The following is a 21,977-nucleotide window of genomic DNA, read 5'->3' as shown; positions in this document are numbered from 1 at the left end:
TGAAAGTGAAAGAGGAGAGTGAAAAAGTTGGCTTAAAACTCAACATTCAGAAAACGAAGATCATAGCATCTGGTCCCATCACTTCATGGCAAATAGATGGGGAAACAATGGAAACAGTGACCGACTTTACTTTGGGGGGGCTCCAAAATCACTGCATATGGTGACTGCAGACATGAAATTAAAAGAGGCCTGCTCCTTGGAAGAAGAGCTATGACCAACCTAGACAACATATTAAAAAGCAGAGAGATTACTTTGCTGACAAAGGTCCGTCTAGTCAAAGCTGTGGTTTTTCCAGTAGTCATGTACAGATGTGAGAGTTGGACCATAAAGAAAGCTGAGTGCTGAAGAATTGATACTTTTGAACTGTGGTGTTGGAAAAGATGCTTAAGAGTCCCTTGGACTGCAAGCAGATCAAACCAGTCAATCTTAAAGGAAATCAACCCTGAATATTTACGGGAGAGACTGATAGTGACGCTGAAGCTCCAATACTTTGGTCACCTGATGCAAAGAACTGACTCATCGGAAAAGACCCTGATGCTGGGAAAGATTGAAGGCAGGAGGAGAAAGGGACAACAGAGGATGAGATCGTTGGATGGCATCACCGACTTGATGGACATGAATTTGAGCAAGGTCAGGGAGCTGGTAATGGACTGGGAAGTCTGGTGTGCTGCAGTCCATGGAGTTGCAAAGAGTCAGATACAACTGAATTGAACTGAACTGAACAAAAGCATCATAATATCAGTAGTTAACATTTAGTGAATGCTCTCAGTGTGTCAATTGCTGCTAAGGGCTTTCCGCATATCACTTCATTTCATTCTCAACAAACCTTGGAAGGCATTTGGTGAAGTTGATGCTCTGATGATGAAGGATATGACATCTTCCAGGTAAGAAAAACAGGCTGAGAGAAGTTGGACTTGTCTAAGATCCCACAGCTGTAAGGGGCAGAACCACAGCCTAAACTCATGACTATGTGAAAAGCGCTGGTGACCCATTCACTTACAAACTTGTGGTCTCTTTTAATCCAGATCACAGCCTCCTTTTAGTTATTTATTTTTTAGTCTCTCTTTTAAAGTTATTTTTATTTATTTGGTTGTGCCAGGCTTAGTTGTGGAACACGGGGTCTTCAATCTTTAGTTTCGGCATGCGAACTCTTAGTTTGCGGGATGTTTCATCTTTCACTTATGGACCTTCCCCCCACCCCCGCCCTTTTTCTTAAGTTGCAGTATCCTGGGCCATCTAGTTGCAGCATGCAGGATCTAGTTACCTGATGAGAGGTAGAGCCCAGGCCCCTCTGTGTTGGGAGTGTCAAGTCTTAGCCATGAGACCACCAGGGACGTCCTCAGCTCATAGCTTCTTGGCATAAGCGAGCAGCACTCATTAAAATGATTCCCATTTTACAGATAGCAAGACTGAGAGCCAGAGAAGTGGAACGTTTTGCCCAAACTTTGAGCAGCCATGGAGAGACCCCAGGCCTCTACGTCCCTGTTTCAGGCATTTTAGGATGAGGTGGCTGGATCACAAGGAGTCCAGCATATCCCTCTGAGACTTTACCCCTTTGCAAGAGGGACTGAGGAAACAGCTCATCCAGGCCTCATCCTCCATGGACAGTGGAGCAGCTGGAGGTCAGGAGAGGGCCAGGGACCCTCCCCTACATCCCGAGGTTCTGAGAGTACATAGAACCTAAATGTTCCAGTTTTTCTCATTGATACATTCAAACTGTATTATTATCTTCTTTTCTTTCTTTCTCTTTTTGACGTACCACAGGGCATGCGGGATCTTAGCTTCCCAACCCAGGATTGAACCCACACCCGCTACAGTGGAAGTGAGGAGTCTTAACTGAGGGACCACCAGGGAAGTCCTGTATCCTTATCTTATGACGTAGTCTTCCTGCTTATTCTGGGTCCCTTGCTTGGGGTGAAAAAAATTCTAATGTCAGCTTGATGCTTTAAAATTGACCTCGAACTTTACAGAGAACAACTGTTCTCAAGTCTATGCTTTCTTGTTTTATCTGCAGAGATGCTGTGTCCATGAAAATCCCTGGGAGCTGTTGGTAGTTCGTTCCCATGGACGTGTATTTCTGAGTGAAAGGATCATTGTATTGTCTAGTTTTGTTGTAAAAATTTCCCACATGATTGGGTTTTATTAACTAGCTGCTCTGTTTTCAAGTGGAAATTTCATGGAGATTCGAACCTTGTACTGCAGCCACAGCTGCTGTCTTGCCCATTGTTCTTCGAGGATACCGGAAGTTGGAGTGCTAACTGTTAAAGGGGCTCCAAGGGGCTGGTGGTCACCGTGTCTGAAGCTAAAAGCGCTGCTACCAGCGTGGTTTAGGTGTTTCAGGATTTACACTGAACCGTAGGCTACCAGGCACGTGCCCACGTGGGTGACAGTAACTCCACCTACCAGACTGGCCTTCCAAGGCCTGTCGATGGCTGTCCTATCCCACTCAGGGGACGCAACTCAGCCAGCCCCTTCCTTCCATCCTGGATGCCTCTGCTGTTTTCCTGTAAGCTCGTTAACAGGATTGGCTGCCATGGTGGCAGTTCTGAAAGGGCTGGAAGAATCCACCCGGAAGTGACTTTTACCTAGACTTTTCCTGAGGTGTCACCAAGCAGCCTCTCCTAAATGCTTTCCTTCTGTTTCTTCCAACTGCTGACTGATATTAGGGTGTTCTCTCCAACCCCAAATTTTCTCTTACAAAGGATGTTTACAGTTACCCATATATGCCCTTTCTGCCTCTTGACATGAATGTCCTCTGGAGCAGAGCTTCGCCCCAGAAAGTCTATAGTGGGAGGACTAATTGGGAAGTTCCTTATCCACTCACCGTTCCACCATGGGGTTATAGTCATGCAATCCCATACCTGTCCCTGAGTGGTTCCCAGGGATGGCCGCCAGGGTGTGCCTCTCAGCTGTGGTTTTCCACGGCTGTTCGATTCTGATTTCCACCAGGAGGAGCTGAGAACTGTTTCAGGAGCAGTATCGCTTTTTTAACTTCTGAAACATTTGTTTATTTATCTTTTATTTTTGGCTGCGCTGGGTCTTCGTTGCTGTACATGGGCTTTCTCTAGTTGCGGGGAGCGAGGGCTGCTCTCTAATTGTAACACATGGGCTTCTCATTGTGGAGGCTTCTCCTGTTGGAGAGCACAGGCTCTGGGTGCATGGGCTTCAGTAGTTGGGCTTAGTTGCTCCAAAGCATGTGGGATCTCCCCAGACCAGGGATCGAACCCACATCCCTAGCACTGGCAGGTGGATTCCTATCCGTTATACCTCTAAGGAAGTTCATGAGCATTTTCAGTTGGAGCTGTATCAGTAAATTCTTATAGGCCAACCGTTTCCACGTGGTCTAGGGAGGCCACTGGTTGAAGATAAAAATTTCCACCTTATTCCTACAGTCAGTGAGGCCAACCTTTGTACATTGTATCTTCTGAGATTTGTTAATCCTTGAGGTTCTGTATCAGTTAGTTATTGCTTTATAACAAACAACCCCCAAAAGTGGTAGCTTAAAACACTGCACATTTATTATTGCACACAAGTCTCTGGATTAGCTGGGCAGTTCTTCTGGCCTGGGATGTATTCAGTGGTCAGCAGTGGGTTGGAAAGGCAACTCTGCTGCTGTTGGCTTGGATCTCCCATGTGTCTGGGGATAAGCTGACTGTAGGCTGGTCCAGTATAGTCTTGATGGCTGGTCCATCCACGTGGATGGATTCTCCTCCACGTGATTTCTCATCCTCCAGCACCCGAGCTGGGCTTGTCCAAACAGAGATGTCAGGGTTGAGTTCAGTTCAGTCGCTTAATTGTGCCTGACTCTTTGCAACCACATGGACTGATGGCAGGGTTCCTAGAGAGAAATGGCACATAAAGCCTTTCGAGGCTGAAGCATGGCGTTGTGTTACCTTGGCCACATTCTATATGGCCAAGCCAGTCACGGGCCTCCCAGGTAGCACCAGTGGTAAAGAATCCACCTGCCAAGCAGAAGATGCAAGAGATGCGGGTTCAGTCCTTGGATCAGGAAGATCACCTGGAGAAGGAAATGGCAACCCACTCCAGTATGCTTGCCTGGGAAATTCCATGGACAGAAGAGCCTGGTGGGCTGCAGCCCATAGGATCACAGAGAGTTGGACATGACCGAGCACACGTGTGTTGCTGTTTGTTGTGGGAGATTTGGTGGCGTTGGTAGTTAAGCCAGTCACAAGTTTCAACCCAGCATTGGAGTGAGAGGAGACTACAGAGTTTCAGGGCAAATAGTGTGAATCCAGAGAGGCCAAAAATAGGGGCCACAAATGTAGTTAACTCGCCACAGGTCCCATGATTTTCCCTACGACAGTCAATCATGGTGACAATAAATTATGGCCTGCTGAAAACTTGACTTATAATAGTCCACTATGCTATACTGCATTCTCAGAATTAATATTTACCAGGTGCTGAATTTGTATTATTAGGGGAATTCCCTGATGGTCTAGTTGTTAGGACTCTGCCCTTTCACTGCTGGGGCCCAGGTTAGAGCCCTGGTCAGGGATCTAAGATCCTGCAAGCCACAGAGTGAAGCCAAAAAAATTTTTTTGTATTATTAGGTTTCACAGGTACCAGTCTTACACAGAAAAGTTTGAATCCATAGAATTTTATTTATTAGTATCTAGAAACTCTAGGCACCTCACCATTTCCCATGAACTATGTGTTCATCTGTAAGTAAAAGAAAATCTGCTCAATGTGACTTAAAAAAAATTCAAATGTAATATTTCACACCCTCTGCCTTTTCTAAATCCTGCTTGAACATCTGGAAGTTCAGGGTTCAAGTATGCTGGGCAAGATTGAAGGCAGGAGGAGAAGGGGATGATGGAGGATGAGATGGTTGGATGGCATCATCACCAACTCGATGAACATGAGTTTAAGTGAGCTCCGGGAGTTGGTGGTGGGCAGGGAAGCCTGGCGTGCTACAGTCCATGGGGTTGCAAAGAGTCAGACATGACTCAGCGACTGAACTGAACTGAATATTTTACAGACAGGGAGATCCAGAGGAAGGGTGATTGACTGAGACTTCTGAGGCTATCATCAAGGACTCAGAATCTCCTCATCTCTCTGTTCTGCCAAGCTTAGCATACAGTTCATCATTTAAATGGGAGAAGCTGACTTCTGTGGTTCCAAACACTGCACCCAGGTTAACAATATTCAGGTCTTCTCAGGTGGCCCTAGTTGTAAAGAACCCGCCTGCCAACGCAGGAGACACGAGAGAAGTGTGTTCAATCCCTGGGTCGGGAAGATCCCCTGGAGGAGGGCATGGCAACCCACTCCAGCATTTTTGCCTGGAAAATTCCGTAGACAGAGGAGCCTAGCAGGCTATAGTCCATTAGGTTGCAAAGAGTTGGACACAACTGAACGACTAAGCATGCATGCACGCATCACAATATTCAGAGGAGAAAGAGAGCAGGTCTTTCTATTCCTGGATCTCTTTCTCAGAGGAGAGGGAACTTTCCCCCGAAATGGTACGGGTTATTTTCCAATTGCACCTCCAAGCCCATGTACCAAGTAGAAAATGTTCTTGATTTGATTTTTATTTATTTATGGATTTTTGTTTCCTTTTTTTTGCTGCACTGGGTCTTTGTTGCAGCACATGGGCTTTCTCTAGTCATGACTGGCAGGCTTCTCTATGGCAGGCACATAGACTCTAGAGCCCTTGGGCTCAGTAGCTGCAGTGCATGGGCACAGTTGCCCCAAGGCAAATGGGATCCTAGTTCCCCAACCAGGGATTGGACTCATGTCCCCTGCATGGGAAGCCGGGTTCTCAACCACTGGACCACCAGGGAAATTCCAACTTATTTATTTCTGGTTACACAGATGACACAAGAGAATAAACTGTTCAAAAAGAGCAAAAATACAAAAGAGCAATCGAGTAGAAAGTCACTCTAGCAAACACTGTTGTTCATTCATTCAAGAAATCTGGGTTAGCTCACCGTTCACATACTCTTTTCACAATTCAAGATTCATTAGTCTGTGTACAAAAATATTGTATACACTATGCTGTTGTAATAGCAGAATGATAATTTGACCATCTTCCCTTACTTGTGTTCCCTTATTCCAAAGACAGTAAATAATAAATGAAAGTCTTTGTGTCATGACAAAGACTTGGTACATGCAAATTTAAATTTAAAAAATAACTCAGAAGGTTCAGATTCTGGACACAAAAGGAATTCCTCTGAGTTGTGAACCATGTCTTGTTCCCCAAGACTTAGATGGGAAGGCTTCTCCGGTGGTAGCAATCTTGTTCAGATGGGTCAGAAAGACAAATCAGGTTGCAAGACAAACCAGGGGTTTCCTCATTGTGTCTGTACTTCCTAAGTTGTTGTGAGTTTAGTTGTGATTTTTTGTTTGTTTGTTTAAATCTAACTTCAAATGGCAACTGTCATGGTCCAGCTTCTTCGTCACTTCCCCCAGCTAACTAAACGTGGAAATGGCAAGAAAGGCCCATATAATTGACAAATCCAGAAAAGAGCTCCCAGTGAATAACACCTCCCAGTGAATCACCAACCTTGACTTCATCAAGAGGACATTTGGGATGCTTTTCATTTACTTCAGCCAGAAACTACCTTGGCATGACCTCCACCTATAAGCAGGTCCAGCCGATCGTCCACTATTTTCTTTCTGTAACTTTAGTGTCCTCCATAGATTCCTGTACTTTTTATCTTCATAGGCAAACTAGATCAGTGTCATTTCAACAGATTTTAAGTCATCAAATACTGAACCATTTTGCACCAAAAGAGCAGTGCTTACACTTAAAAATGTAAGGTTATTTCTTCTACCATCTTTGAAGTCATAAAATCAAGGAATAGTTTATTTGAAAGGGGGCTCAAGTCCCCGGAGTGGGTTTTCTCTCTTGGCTTCAGAACTTGACTTGGGAACTGGACAGTCAGTGGACTTATTCAGTTAAGTTCAGTCTCTCAGTCATGTCAACTCTTTGCGACCCCATGGACTGCAGTACGCCAGGCTTCCCTGTCCATCACCAACTCCCAGAGTTTACTCAAACTCATGTTCATTGAGTCGGTGATGCCATCCCATCATCTCATCCTCTGTTGTCCCCTTCTCCTCTCATCTTCAATCTTTCCCAGCATCAGTGTCTTTTCAAATGAGTCAGTTCTTCGCATCAGATGGCCAAAGTATCGAGTTTCAGCTTCAACATCAGGCCTTCCAATGAATATTCAGGATTGATTTCCTTTAGGATGGACTGGTTGGATCTCCTTGCAGTCCGAGGGACTCTCAAGAATCTTCTCCAACACCACAGTTCAAAAGCATCAATTCTTCAGCGCTCAGCTTTCTTTATGGTCCAACTCTCACATCTATACATGACTACTGGAAAAACCATAGCCTTGACTAGACGGACCTTTGTTGGCAAAGTAATGTCTCTGCTTTTTAATATGCTATCTAGATTGGTTATAACTTTCCTTCCAAGGAGTAAGCGTCTTTTAATTTTATGTCTGCAGTCACCATCTGCAGTGATTTGGGAGCCCAAAAAAATAGTCTGCCACTGTTTCCACTGTTTCCCCATCTATTTGCCATGAAGTGATAAGACCGGATGCCATCTTGCTACAAATCCCGTCCTTATCAATAGAGGGCGCTGAAGAGCGAGTGCTCTGCTTTTGCAGGCAGTTTTCCCAAAAGAAGCGCCTCTGGGGTACAGCTTTCTCTGGCATCTGGCTCATGCAGAATGGTTTTTCCCGTGACCAGCTCCTGCTGAAGTCAGCTTCCCCAGATCCCAGTTTCTGAGCACGTGGTGGCCAGCAGTGCCCAGCAGCCAGCAGCTGCCCCTGGCATATCCTCTGGCAGCTTTGCAGTGTTGCCAGCAAAGCACTCTAACAACTTCTCACTGCCCTCTCGGCTGAATTCTGGCCCCTGTCTGGAAGCCAGGGGGCAGGGGCCATGCTTCTTTGGACGCTCTATCTCAGCATTGGGGTGGAAGCTGCTCCCTATCCCTGCTGACTCTTTGTTCTTTAGAGTTTTCTTTAACTCTTACCAGTAAGTTCTCTGGGCTTCCCTGGTGGCTCCGCAGTAAAGAATCCACCTTCCACTGCAGGAGACATGGGTTCAGTCCCCAGGTGGGGAAGATCCCCTGGAGGAGGGCACAGCAACCGACTCCAATATTCTTGCCTGGAGAATCCTGTGGACAGGGAAGCCTGGAGGGCTACAGTCCATGGGGTTGCAAAGAGTCAGATACGACTTGGCCACTAAACAGCAACAATATAGTAAGTCCTCTATCATTCCAACCCCTAGAAATAATTGTTTATAATAAACTTGCCCTGTTCAAATCACTGTGTGGACCCTGCCTTCTGATTGGACCCCGGCTGATAAAACAATGTCACAGTAACCTCTGATATTCTGTAAGATGTGTTTCTTTTTCAAACTGAGACAGGCTGTGACCTGGGACCTCAGACTCTTTGCTTCAATGCTTGCACCTGGACAAATGTCTCTTCAAGCAACAAAAATACAAAGAAACTAAGGGACTAAAAATAACTGCATGAATGCCTTGTTGGGACAAATTGTGGACAAGATACAAAAAGACCAAATAAATGCAACTGTCCCTTCTGAAAGGCCAGGAGCAAAAGCAAGATACTGTGCATGCCCCTTGCACATAATACCATCAAAGGGATAGATAGACCACTTAAGCCATCCCTCGGACCCGACCCCTGGGCACGCCTCCACCCTCACTCTATACAAGGAACCAGCTTGCCCCCTGCCCTCCCGGAAGCAAGCAAAATTGTTACTTGTTTTTCTTCCTTCTCGCTGCAGTAGGGACCCTGATAAAGTCTTGCCTGAATTTTTTTTCTGGACTCTTTTTATCAGTTTCTATTGATTGGGGAAGGCAGACAACCCTGGTCAGTAACAAAACTCTCCTTAGTTATTCTCCCTAATTTTTTTTTCCAGGATGAATTTCAAAATCAGTTTTCAAAAGCTATGAAACAACCCTTAAGAGTTTGGTTAGGACAGTTTTGAAATAGCATGTTAAGTTGTTGACAATGGGCATCTTTATGATAATGAGTCTTCCTGTCTGGAAACATGAATTAGCTCGAGAGGTAAGTAATGCTCTTAGCTGTTGTGTCTTCTTATCTCTTCTCATGGGAAATTTGTCTTCATTCGACTGTGAGCACGTTAAGAAGAGCTGCGTTCTACTGAAATCTCACAGCTGCTTCTGTTGGGCCACCAAGACATAGGAACAGCCTGGGATTAACTTTTATGGTAATTTGAGTGTCCCACCCCATGGGCTGATTCAGGCCCCATGCCTTCCTGAAGAGGAAAGAGCATGTTTTTCCAGGCAGGGTCACAGCTGAGACAAGCTTCCTGGCTGCCTCCCTGGGCCAGTGGGAAGTTTGTTTTCCCTCTTTACAAAGCAGTTGCAGTCTTCAAGTGTTCTGGCTTTGTACAGGGGTCCCATTTCCAATGCATCCCCTCTCAAAACCTGAGGTTTTATTACGATTTCCCAGATGGTTCAGGGGTAAAGAATCTGCCAGCAATGCAAAAGACCCGGGTTTGATCCCTGGGTTGAGAAGATCCCTTGGAGAAGGGAATGGCAACCTACTCCAGTGTCCTTGCCTGGAGAATTCCATAGACAGAGGAGCCTGGTGAGCTACAGTCCATGGGTCTTGAAAGAGTCAAGACACAAATGAGAGACTAACACTTTCAATTTTACTTTATTTTTCCAGAGTGTAGGTAAAAAACTGAGTCTTCCTCCTTGGGGAACCTGCAAGCAAGTACACCCTATGGAAACTTTAGGCAAGGTGGAGGTCACCTTTTTAGGTAGCTGGCCAATGTAACAAGTCAGAATGCTTGACGTTGATGTCCACACAATTACCTGAAAGAGTTTCTTCCTGTGTTTAAGGGAAAATGCTTTCGTGCTGAGTGACTCAGCCCTGGAGGACCCCCTAGGGTATGAAAGCATACGACATTCCTGGCCCCTCGCCCTTCCTGCTTATGTCACAGCTGAGACCTGACCAGATTCCTAAGAGCCGCTCAGACAGCCACACCCCCAAATGCCAAATGCCAAATGCCACCTGGCTGGTTAACAGAAGGGCTTGTCAGGCCCCATGGAACAGAGGTGAACACAGGCTGTCTCCTTAGGCAGAGCCTGATGCTAGTGTATATCATGGTGCCTGGTTCTTCAGAAAGAAAGAGCACAGAGGAAAAAAGAACTTGACTACCCAGACCCCCAAGACCTTAAAGATGCTTGTCTGGCAGGGCTGTGGACAGCTTGGAAAACAGCAGGAACTGTAGCCTCCTTAGATTCTGTGGGCCATGGATGCATGGGCACTGACGGATACCGTGGCAGGACCATCCTTCCCAAGGTAAAGCTGGGTCCTAAGCTAAATTTTTACTCATCTTTCTCCTTATCACACTGGAAAATTGTAGTAATGGGAGCGCAGTCTCAGAAACAAGACAGCCTGAGTGAAAGTCCTGGCACTTTCGACCTGTGCGATCACAGACAAGTGACCTCATTTCTCTATGCTTCACTTTCCTCATCAGGAAAATGGGGGCATTGACAGCATTTCTTTCTCTCATAAGGTTGTGCTGATTAAATGAGTGTAATAGAAACATGCAAAGAGCTTACAGTAGTGACTGGCACATAGTAAATGCTCAATGAATGTTATTTTTAAGTTGTCAGGAGCCCACTCAGGCAGGAGCTCTCAGACTGGGCACAGATTCAGCTGTCTCCGAGCACAGCAGGAAGCCATCCAGAAGCAGAAGCCGGAAATTGACATAATCCAATTTTCATTTTGAAAAGGTCACTTTAACTCTCAGTGCCTAGATCTTGGTTTCTAAATACCATTCTCCAGTAAAAGCAACAGGGCTCCTTGGGGGAATGACTAATTCAGGAACACAAACATATGCATCCTCTGTCGTGTCCGACTCTTAGCAACCCTATAGATTGTAGCGCTCCAGGCTCTTCTGTCCATGGGGTTTCCCAGGCAAGACTACTGGTGCGGGTTGCTGTTTCCTCCTCCAGGGGATCTTCCTGACCTAGGGATTGAACCTGTATCTCCCACATCTCCTGCACTGCAGGATTCTTTACCATTGAGCCACCAGGGAGGCCCTGATTCAGGGCTAGGGCAGGGAAAACACAAGCTGAATCTGGGGTATTGACTAGTATCAGAAAGCAGGGCAGTGCTCAGAGGGACAAAAGGATCTCAAGGGGGCACAGGAGGGGACTTCCCTGGTGGCCCAGTGGCTAAGACTCTGAGCTTCCACTGCTAGGGGTGTGGGTTTGCTCCCTGGTCAGGGAACTAAGAGCCCACATGCCACGTGGTGTAGCCAAAAAAGTATAAAAAACACAGAAAAACAAAACCCCCAAAGGGACATAGGAACCAACTTGAAAGAAATCCCAGTAGCTGAGCAACAAAGTAAATAACACAGTACTGGATTATAAATCAGAGTAAAAAGATATTGACTCATACCTGTGCATGAGTCTATAGTGATATAAATAAATCATGGGACAAGAGACAAATCTACCTTACAGAAGAATTCCAAATAACGTATGTGGCTCTTCCCCCTTCCAAAAGGTAGAGCTTATCCCCACCCGTCTGTGGGCTGAGCTTGGTGACTGGCTTCCAAAGAATCGAGTATGCATGCACTGTGGAAACAGTAGTTTTACAGAGCTTAAACCTGACAATGTGACCCTAACCGAGTGATCCAAGTTAACATCGCCAGCGATGTCTTGTTGATTTCCAGTACTCCTTGATATGTGGTGAGATGGCACTTCACTGCTAGCGTATTTTCCCCCATAACATCAGTCTAGCTACAATCAAACAGAAAACCCCAATTTGGGGGACATTCTACAAAACTTCTGATAGTACTCCTCAGAAGTGTCAAGGTCATGAAATAAGGAAAAATTGAGGAAGGGCCACAGGCCAGCAGAGGCCAGGGAATTTAGTTTATAGCACTGTACCAATGTCTGTTCTCAGTTTTGACAAATGCACTGTGGTGATGTAAGGTAACGTTTTAGGTTGACGGTATATAGGATTCTGCACTGGCTTAAAATAAAAGTTTTGATAGAACTTCTCTGGTGGTGCAGTGAATAAAAATCCACCTGCCAATGAGGGAGACAGGGGTTCGATCCCTGGTCTGGGAAGATTCCACGTGCCTCGGAGCAACTAAGCCCGTGTGCCACAACTACTGAGCCTGTGTACCTAAAACTCAAGCTCTGAAAGAAAAGAAGCCACCACGATGAGAAGCCCTTGGACCACAACAAAGAATAGCCCCTGCTCGCCGCAACTAGGGAAAATCTGAGTGCAGCAACAAAGGCCCAGCTCAGCCAAATAAATTAAAATATTACTTTTATTAAAGTTTTGATAAACAACAAGGTCTTACTGTATAGCACAGGGAACTATATTCAATATCCTGTGATAAAGCATAACAGAAAAGAATATGAAAAAAAATCTCTATATATGTATAAAAATCACTTTGCTTTACAGCAGTAACACAATATTGTAATCAGCTATACTTCAATTAAAATTTTGTGTTTTTTTAAGGTCACCTTGGCAACAAAATATAAAACATCTGAGGATAAAATTAACAAGAGGTGTACATTATATTTATGAAGAAAATTTCAAAACTCTACTGCTGCTGCTAAGTCGCTTCAGTCATATCCGACTCTGTGTGACCCCATAGACGGCAAGCCCACAAGGCTGCCTCATCCCTGGGATTCTCCAGGCAAGAGCACTGGAGTGGGTTGCCATTTCCTTCTCCAATGCATGAAAGTGAAAAATCAAAGTGAAGACGCTTAGTCATGTCCAACTCTTAGCGACCCCATGGACTGCAGCCCACCAGGCTCCTCCGTCCATGGGATTTTCCAGGCGAGAGTACTGGAGTGGAAAACTCTACTAAAAGACATTAAAAACAGACTTGAGCAAATAAAAGAGGCCAATCCTTCTTAGCTAGGAAGAGACAACATCATAAAAATGTCAATTCTCCAAAAATACTCTATACTTTGAATGTAATCCCAGTAAAAATACAAACAGGATATTAAAAAAACTAAACAAGCTAATTCTGGAATTCAGTTGGAAAAATAAATAAAAATATCAAGAATATTTCTTTTTCTTTCTTCTTATTTATTTTGGCTGTGCTGGGTCTTCATTGTAGTGCCCAGGCTTTGTCTAGCTTTGGCAAGGTGACTTGTCGTACGAAGGATCTTAGTTCCTCAGCCAAGGATCAAACCCAGGTCCCCTGCATTGACAAGGCAGATTCTTAACCACTGGACCACCAGGAAGTCCCAGGAATATTTCTGCTAAAGAAGAGAAGTCAGGAGGTAGTGTTCCTGCCAATGATCGAGAAATGGAGTATAACCTATAAACATTTTGAACCACTATGTTGTACACTTGAAAGTAACATAATGATGTAAATCAACTGTATCTCAAAAAACCACATATGGCACAGCCACAATAACGAAAATACAGCGGTGTTGGCACATTAATAGACAGGTCAACGGACATATCAGAAAGCTTAAAAGCACACTCAGCTACGTGTGAGAATTTAGTATGTAATATAAAGGGCATTTAATATTAGTAGGGTAAAATTGGGTGACTCACCAAACAGTGCTGGAACCCAACTGGAAAAGCATTTAGATTGGATCCTGTGATGGTCAGTTTCATGAATCAACTTGGCTCGGCTATATTCCTGTTATTCAAGCAAACACTAACCCAGGTGTTGGCTGGGAAGATATTTTGTAGATGTGATTAGCATCCACAACAAATTGACTTTAAGTAAAGGAGATTAGGGCTCAGTGATAAAGAATCCGCCTGCAATGCAGGAGAAGCAGGAGACGCCAGTTCCATCCCTGGGTCGGGAAGATCCCCTGGAGGAGGACATAGCAACCCACTCCAGTAGTGGAAAATATTCAGTGGACAAAGGACCCTGGTGGGCTACAGTCCATGGGGTCACAAAGAGTCAAACATGACCGAGCAACTGAACTGAACTGATCCAGTTAGTGGAAAGTCTTTAAGAACAGAACTAAGGGACTTTTCTGGTGGTCCAGGGCTAAGACTCTGCAACCCCAATGCAGGGGGCCCAGGTTTGATTCCTTGTCAGGGAACTAGATCCCACCTGCCATGACTAAAAGTCCGCATGCCCCTACTAAGACCCAGCACAGCCAAAAAATAAACAAACACAGCACTGAAGTTTCCCTGAGGAAGAAGACGTTCCTCCTATGGACTGCAGTGTTAGCTCCTTCTGGAGACTTCAATCCTGCCCTCCCTGATGGCCTGCTCTAACGGACTTATTATTTATCTAGCCAGGCCCCACAATTGTATAAGCCAATTCTTTGCAATCAATTTATTAATCAGCTCTGTTTCTCTAATGGACCCTTAATTCATACAGAACCATACTTTATGCTTTGTACCAGGATGAGTTCTGGATGATCAAAAATATCAATCTAAAACATCAAACTGTAAATGTAATGAGAAAATATGGGAGAATATTGAAAACTATTCTTAGAGTTCAGTTCAGTTCAGTTGCTCAGTTGTGTCCAACTCTTTGTGACCCCATGGACTGAGGCATGCCAGGCTTCCCTATCCATCTTCATTCTTAGAGTGGGGACAGTTTTTCTAAGTATGTTACAAAACTTAGAAGGAATAAAAGAAAAGATTGATAAATTCAACTACATAACAAGTAAAAATATCTATTTGGAAAACCCACCATCTTGGGAATTTCCTGGCAGTCCAGCAGTTAAGACTCTGAGCTGTAACTGCTAAGGGCACAGGTTCAGTCCCTGGTCAGGGAACTAAGATCTCACAAGCTGCTCTAGGGGGCAAAAGCAAACAAAAACAAACCATCGATCAAATGACAAATAACAAACTGGGACAATATTCACAACCTTGTAACAGACAACAGGTTAATTTCCTGCTAGTCATCATTAACAACAATACCAACCCAATAGAAAAAAAGGGCAAAAAACATAAAGAAACAGCTCTCAGGGGGGAAAAAGACCTTTAAATATATTAGCTCAAAGCATATGGAATTGACAATCCTGCCTGCTTTTGAGCTATAAAAATGGCAAGTTTATGTGATTAAATCCATAAAAGATACTAAACCACAAGAAGAAGATCAATGCCAATTAAAATCATATTAAGATACCATTTTTCACCTACAGTTTCTTTAAAACTGATAACATCTTGCCAACCAGAGTGGATGTAACAGGCACCAATATACAGTTGGCAGAAAAGTGTAGACTGGAAAGATTGCTCTGAAGGGTAATTTTGCAGCATCTATTAAAATTATAAGTGTATGTATCCTCAAAAGTAATTCTACTTCCAGGAATTCAGTCTACAGATATGCTTTCAAAGGTTGTTCAGTGACACATTATTTAAACAGCAGAAGGTTGGAAACAATCACATCTGAATGTACACAGGAGAAGACTACTTAAAAACGGGTATTTGGTGTCCAATGAACAACTCTGTAGTTTTTGTCTTTTGTTTTTTTTTCAAGGTTAAGGAGTCAGACAATATGATTCCAAGAAAACTGCTCCTGACATTGCACAAATAAAATGCTGGGGGGAATATAAAAGCATCTTTTAAAATGTGTTTATTTTTGGCCATGCCAGGTCTTTGTTTCTCAGCGGGCTTTTCTCTCGTTGCGTTGAGCGGGGCCTTCTGTAGCTGTGGTGCTGGGCTTCTCATTGCAGTAGCTTCTCCTGTATAGGCTCTAGGGCGCCCAGGCGTCAGTAATTACGGCACATGGGCTCAGTAGTTGCCGCTCCTGGGCTCCAGAGCACAGGCTCAATAGTTGTGGCTCGTGGGGTTGGTCGCACTGTAGCACTTGGGGTCTTCCTGGATTAGAGATGGAACCTGAGTCTCCTGCATTGACAGGAGGATTCTTTACCACTGAGCTACCAGGAAAGCTCTAGAAACATCTTTTTGATGAATGGTTAAGCAATAGGAAAAGTCAGAAAAAAAGCTTATTTTTAAACTTTTTGGTTATAAAAAGTTTCAAACCTACAGAAAGATACACAGGATAGCACAAAGAATATCCAGATACCCACAGTGTAGGTACAGTTGTTGGTATTTTTGCCACATTAAAACATTTATGCAGTAAAATAATATAAATATGTAATAAAGTGTAATAAATAAGTAAAGTGTAATAAAGTCATGTCCGACTCTTTGTGACCCCATCGACTGCAGCCCGCCAGGTGTCTCTGTCCAGGCAACAATACTGGAGTGGGTTGCCATTCCCTTCTCCAAGGGATCTTCCCGACCCAGGGATCAAATCTAGATTTCTAACACTGCAGCAGATTCTTTACTGTCTGAGCCACCTGATGGAACTAGATGCCTTGACCTTAGTTTTTTTAATATTGAATTTTAAGCCGGCTTTTTCACTCTCCTCCTTCACCCTCATCAGGAGGCTCTTTAGTTCCTCTTCACTTTCTGCCATTAGAGTGGTATCATCCACGAATCTGAGGTTGTTGATATTTCTCCTGGCAATTTTGATTCTAGCTTGTAACTCATCTGGCCCACCTTTTAGCATGAGAGCTCTATGTATAAGTTAAATAAACATGGTTACAATAAACAGCCTTGTCATACTCCTTTCTCAATCCTGAACCATCAGAAGTATGACAAGACTGTTTATTGTCACCCTGTTTATTTAACTTATATGCCGAGCACATCATGCGAAAAGCCAAGCCGGATGAGTTATAAGTTAGAATCAAGATTGCCAGAGAAATATTAACAACCTCAGATGTGTGGATGATAGCACTCTAATGGCAGAAAGTGAAGAGGAACTAAAGAGCCTCTTGGTGAGGGTGAAGGAGGAGAGTGAAAAGCCAGCTCAAAATTCAATATTAAAACACTAAAATCATGGCATCTGGTTCCATCTCTTCATGACAAATAGGAGAGGAAAAGGTAGAAGCAGTGACAGATTTCATATTCTTGGGCTCTGAAATCAGTGTGGATGGTGATTGTAGCCATGAAATTAGAAGACAATTGCTTCTTGGCAGGAGAGCTATGACTAACCTAGACAGTGTGTTAAAAAGCAAAGATGTCACTTTGCTGACAAAGGTCTGCATAGTCAAGGCTATGGTCTTTCCAGTAGTCATGTATGAATGTGAGAACTGGACAATAAAGAAGGCAGAGTGCTGAAGAATTGATGCTTTTGAACTGTTATGCTGGAGAAGACTCTTGAGAGTCTCTTGGAAAGACACCTGATCAAACCAGTCAGTGTTAAAGGAAATCAACCCTGAATGCTTTCTGGAAGGACTGATGCTTCAGTACTTTGGCCATCTGATGTGAAGAGCCGTCTACTTGGAAAAGACCCTGACACTGGGAAGGATTGAGGGCAGGAGGAGACGGGAGCAACAGAGGATGAGATGGTTGGATGGCATCACTGACTCAATGGACATGAGTGAGAAAATTTTGGAAAAGACAGAGGATCCTTACGGGCCACAGTCCATGGGATCACAAAGAGTCGGACATGACTGGGTGACTGAACACCAAGAAATATATATATTACTTATAAAAAATAAATGAAATAATGCCCTTTGCAACAACATGGATGGACCTAGAGACTATCATACTAAGTGAAGCAAGTCAGACAGATATCATGATATCACTTATATGCAGTATCTAAACCAATGATACAAATGAACTTATCTACAAAACAAATAGACTGCTTTGTAAATAGAAAACAAACTTAAGGCTGCCAAATGACAGAGCAGGGGAGGGATAAATTAGGAGTTTGAGATTAACAGATATATATTCCCATACATAAAAAAATAAACCACAAGGACCTCCTGTATAGCACAGGGAACTATATTTAATGTTTTTTGATAAGCTATAATGGAAAAGATTTTGAAAAATATATATATATAGCTGTACTTCTGAAACTAACACAACATTGAAAATCATCTATAATTTAAAAAAGAGGGCCTTTGGTCCTACAGAACTGAGAACAAGGGCCTCAGAAAATCAGCTCTCCACTAGGGGCAGTTTTGCCCCAGGGTGAGTTGGCGATGTGGAAGACATTGATTATCACACCTGGGAGAAGGTGCCACCGGCATCTAGTAAGTGTGGTCTCCGATAATGCTAAACATCCTCCAATGAACAGGACAGCTCCCACAACAACTACCCAGCCAAATATCTATAGCACTGAGGCTGAGAAACCCTGAGCTATAGAAACTCGTGCACAAGTGCCCAGGAGATGTATGCAGTGGGTACAATACCACTCAGAGCTGCTGCTTAAACTAGCATAAAACTGGAAACAAGTCAAATATGCGTGACATTTATCCACCAAGACAAACACCATGCTGCAGAACACTACACGTCAGCGAATAGCGAGAGAACCAACAGCCAAATGTATCATCATGAGTGGATCTCAAATATGTGTTGATTTTTTAAAAAGCAAATTGTGTTTATATGAAGTTCAAAACAAAGCTGAACAAAAATTAGTTTTGGATGGATGCCTCCAAAAGACTGCGTTAAAATGCAAAGCAACTGCAGTGACCTTTCAATAGCTTATTTGAACACCTTCCTCCTCTGTGTCCTATGTCAGGAGGAAATAATCCTTAGAAGGACAGTATTGACTCCTGGGGCATTTGAGGGCTTTTTTTTTTTTTTTGGTAGTCACAGGATGGTAATCAGTGGGTGAGGACAGGGATAATATTGAATAGTTATCTCCAAATGCACAAGACAGTCCCACACGAGGAAAACTTGCCTGTATCCTGCACAACTTGTAACTAACATCCTAGGCATTCATGTGGGTGAAAAAACACTTTTTATAGAAATTAGCTCAAAATAAATCTTAGATCAAAATGTAAAACACAAAGAGATAAAACATCTAGCCCAAAGTGTTTGCCTACAACACCAAAAGAATGATCCATGAAAGAAAAAAATCAATAAGATGGACTGCATTATAATGAAAACCTCTGCTATGTGAAAGAAATTGCTGACAGAATGAAGAGACAAGCCACAGAATGAGAGAGAATATTTGCAAGACATGTATCTGATAAAGGACTTATATCCACAATACACCAAGAGCTCTCAAAACTCAACAATAAGAAAACAAACAAAGCAACTCAAAACTGGGCCAAAGACCTGAACAAAGACCTCACCAAAGAAGGTCTACAGCTGGCAAATAAACATGTGAAAAGACAGTTATCATAACACATCATTAAGGAAGTGCAAGTTAAAACAATGAGAAACTACTACCTACCTACTGGAATGGCTACAACCTAAAACAAAGACAGTATTAAATGCTGGCAAGGCTGTGGAGCAACAGGAACGTGCATTCATTGCTGCCAGGAATACAAGATAGTACAGGCACTTGCAGGACAGTTGAGCAGTTTCTTACAATACTAAACATAGCTATACCACATGACCCGACAATTGTGCTCCTGGGTATTTACCCAGCTGAACTGAAAACTCATGGCCACACAGAACCTGAACGTGAACGCTTACAGAAGCTTCATATGTGATCACCAAATGCTGGAAGCAACCAATAGGTGAATGGAGAAACAAACTGGGAAAATCCAGAAGATGGAATAGTATTCAATGACAAAAAGAAATGAGCTATTAAGGCACAAAAAGACAGGAGAAATCTCAAACGCATATTGCTACATGGAAGAAGATAGTCTGAAAAAACTATATCCTATGTGATTTTAACCATATAGCATTTCCGAAAAGGCAAAACTATACGCACAGTAAAGAGATCAATGGTTGCCAGGGGTTATGGGGGATGGAGAGGAGGGGTAAATATAAAGCACAGGGGTCTTTTAGGTCAGCGAAACTATTCTACATGAAACTGTAATGGTGGGCACATGGCACTATGCCCTTGCCAAAACTCACGGACTGAACAACACAGAGTGAATATTAATGTCAACTACAGACTAGCTATATTAATATTAGTTCATCAGTTGTAACAAAGGCACCACACTAATACAAGATGTTAGTAATAGCAGAAACTGGGGAATGAAATGCGAAGGTGAGTATGTGGAACTCTCTGTTGCTCAACTCTTCCGTGAATCTAAAACCGTACTAAAAATAAAACCTATTACTTAGTTTTAAAAATCATGTTTATAATTTTCTCTGCCTAGACTAACCACATTTCACATATGGATGCAATGTATTATTGGTAAGGTTCAAATATACACAGCGCTTTTGGTAACACAGCTACTCTTTACGTAGAGGAACAGCTGCACGTGGCTTTGTCTGGAACTTTGCCAAGACTTGGTCACCATTTCAGTAAATCACATCGCCCAGAGCAAACTAGCAGTCTCAAGTGGTTGGTTTGCCTACACTGTATGTGCATTATAAAAACAGTAGCTATATAAAGAGGCGCCAGCATCAGATTGCTTCACTGTGCCTGAGCATTACCATATTCAAACATGCATTCTTCTTTATCCTGGGTAGTACAATCAAGTATTTTATTGGCATTAATTTTTGTGTGTATAGATAGGCTTTATGATAGGTGAATTTCATTGCAGGATAGTAACAGAATGCATATTAGGAGGATGACTGGACTTTCCTGGTGGTATAGTGGATAAGAATCTGCCTGCCCATGCAGGGGACATGGGTTTGATCCCCGGTCCAGGAAGATCCCACATGCCTCTGGGCAACTAAGCCCATGGACGGGCCACAGCTACTGAGTCTACGCCACAACTACCGAAGCCTACAGCTTGTGCTCCACAACAAGAGCAGCCACCGTAATGAGAAGACCGAGCACGACAACTGGAGAAAACTCATGCATAGCAACAAAGACCCAGTGTAGCCAAAAATAAATATGTAAATAAAATTAAAAAAAAAAAAAAAGAATGACTGAGTCTGACTGCACAGAGAACTCCTCCTTTAAAATGAAATCCACACTCCTTACTCAGCACTCGGTCATGACTGGACCTGCTGTTGCAGAGGCTCTGTCCCCTCCTCCTGCCGAGCCTGCCAAAGGGATCTGTTTGTATGTCCCTGAACGTGTTGGCATTCTCATGTCCATGACCTTGGTACGGGCTGTTCTCTTGGAGAAATGCCCTCATCGTCTTAGCTTACTGCCTCACAAATGCAGTGTTTCTCAAACCTCGGTTCCTCATGTCTTTCCATGGAAACCTGTGTCTCAGCTCTGCCCCCACCTACAGCCCCAAATGGGGCTTCATTTTCTATAAATTGTCTATAAATGACTCATTTTTCATAAGTAATTTTATGTTAATTTATATTAAATGTATAAATAAATTCATCTTCAAGGAAAAGTATCTATCATAATAAATAGGAAACCAGCATAAGTAGCCCTAAAAATAAAGTAACTATAAAAACACAGAATGAAAGTTTTAATAAAAATTGTTAATCTCTATTTAGGTAAAATTGTCAGCAAAAGCTCTGAGGTCAGTTCTGTGTGTGTGTGTGTGAGAGAGAGATTACCTAAATAGAGATTAACAAGTGTTAAAACGTTAGCACCACAATTGAGACTTTCCTCTTTGTCATATTCTAAAAGGTTGAAAGCAAATTGAAGACACAGTAACTTTCCCAGTCACTGTAATTTGAAGCTGACTCTGTTCTCTTGAAAATCACTTGCGTATCACTGCAATCCATTTGTTAACCAAACATTTTTCAAGCATGTGCTATGTACCAGGCAGCTGATCTAGACGTTTGCAATAAACGCCATACTAAATAAGCACAGTCTTTGCCTCACAGACTGGAGAAAACACACACAGGTAACCAGGAAATGGCCATAAAATGTCATTACTTATGAAAATAATTTGTGACAAAATTTCTCCAGCATCTCCATTACGCACGCCAACTGCAGAGAAAACAAACCCTCTTGTAAATTATATGAGTTAGAGAAAATTAATTTCAAAAGTGCAATGGTTTATCATCTTTACAAAGTTTTTCACGGAAAAAGACTGGGAGCTGAATGCATCTTAATGTTTGATAAGATGTGAGGTGGGATCGTTGAAAGTCATATTTATTTATTTATTAGCTGTACCCAGCTGCCTGTGTGTGTGTGTGTTAGTCGCTCAGTCCTGTACAACTCTT

This window comes from Ovis aries, chromosome 21 (genome assembly GCF_016772045.2).
Source record: "Ovis aries strain OAR_USU_Benz2616 breed Rambouillet chromosome 21, ARS-UI_Ramb_v3.0, whole genome shotgun sequence".
Taxonomy (NCBI): Eukaryota; Metazoa; Chordata; class Mammalia; order Artiodactyla; family Bovidae; genus Ovis; species Ovis aries.
Note: the sequence above shows the minus strand (reverse complement) of the source record.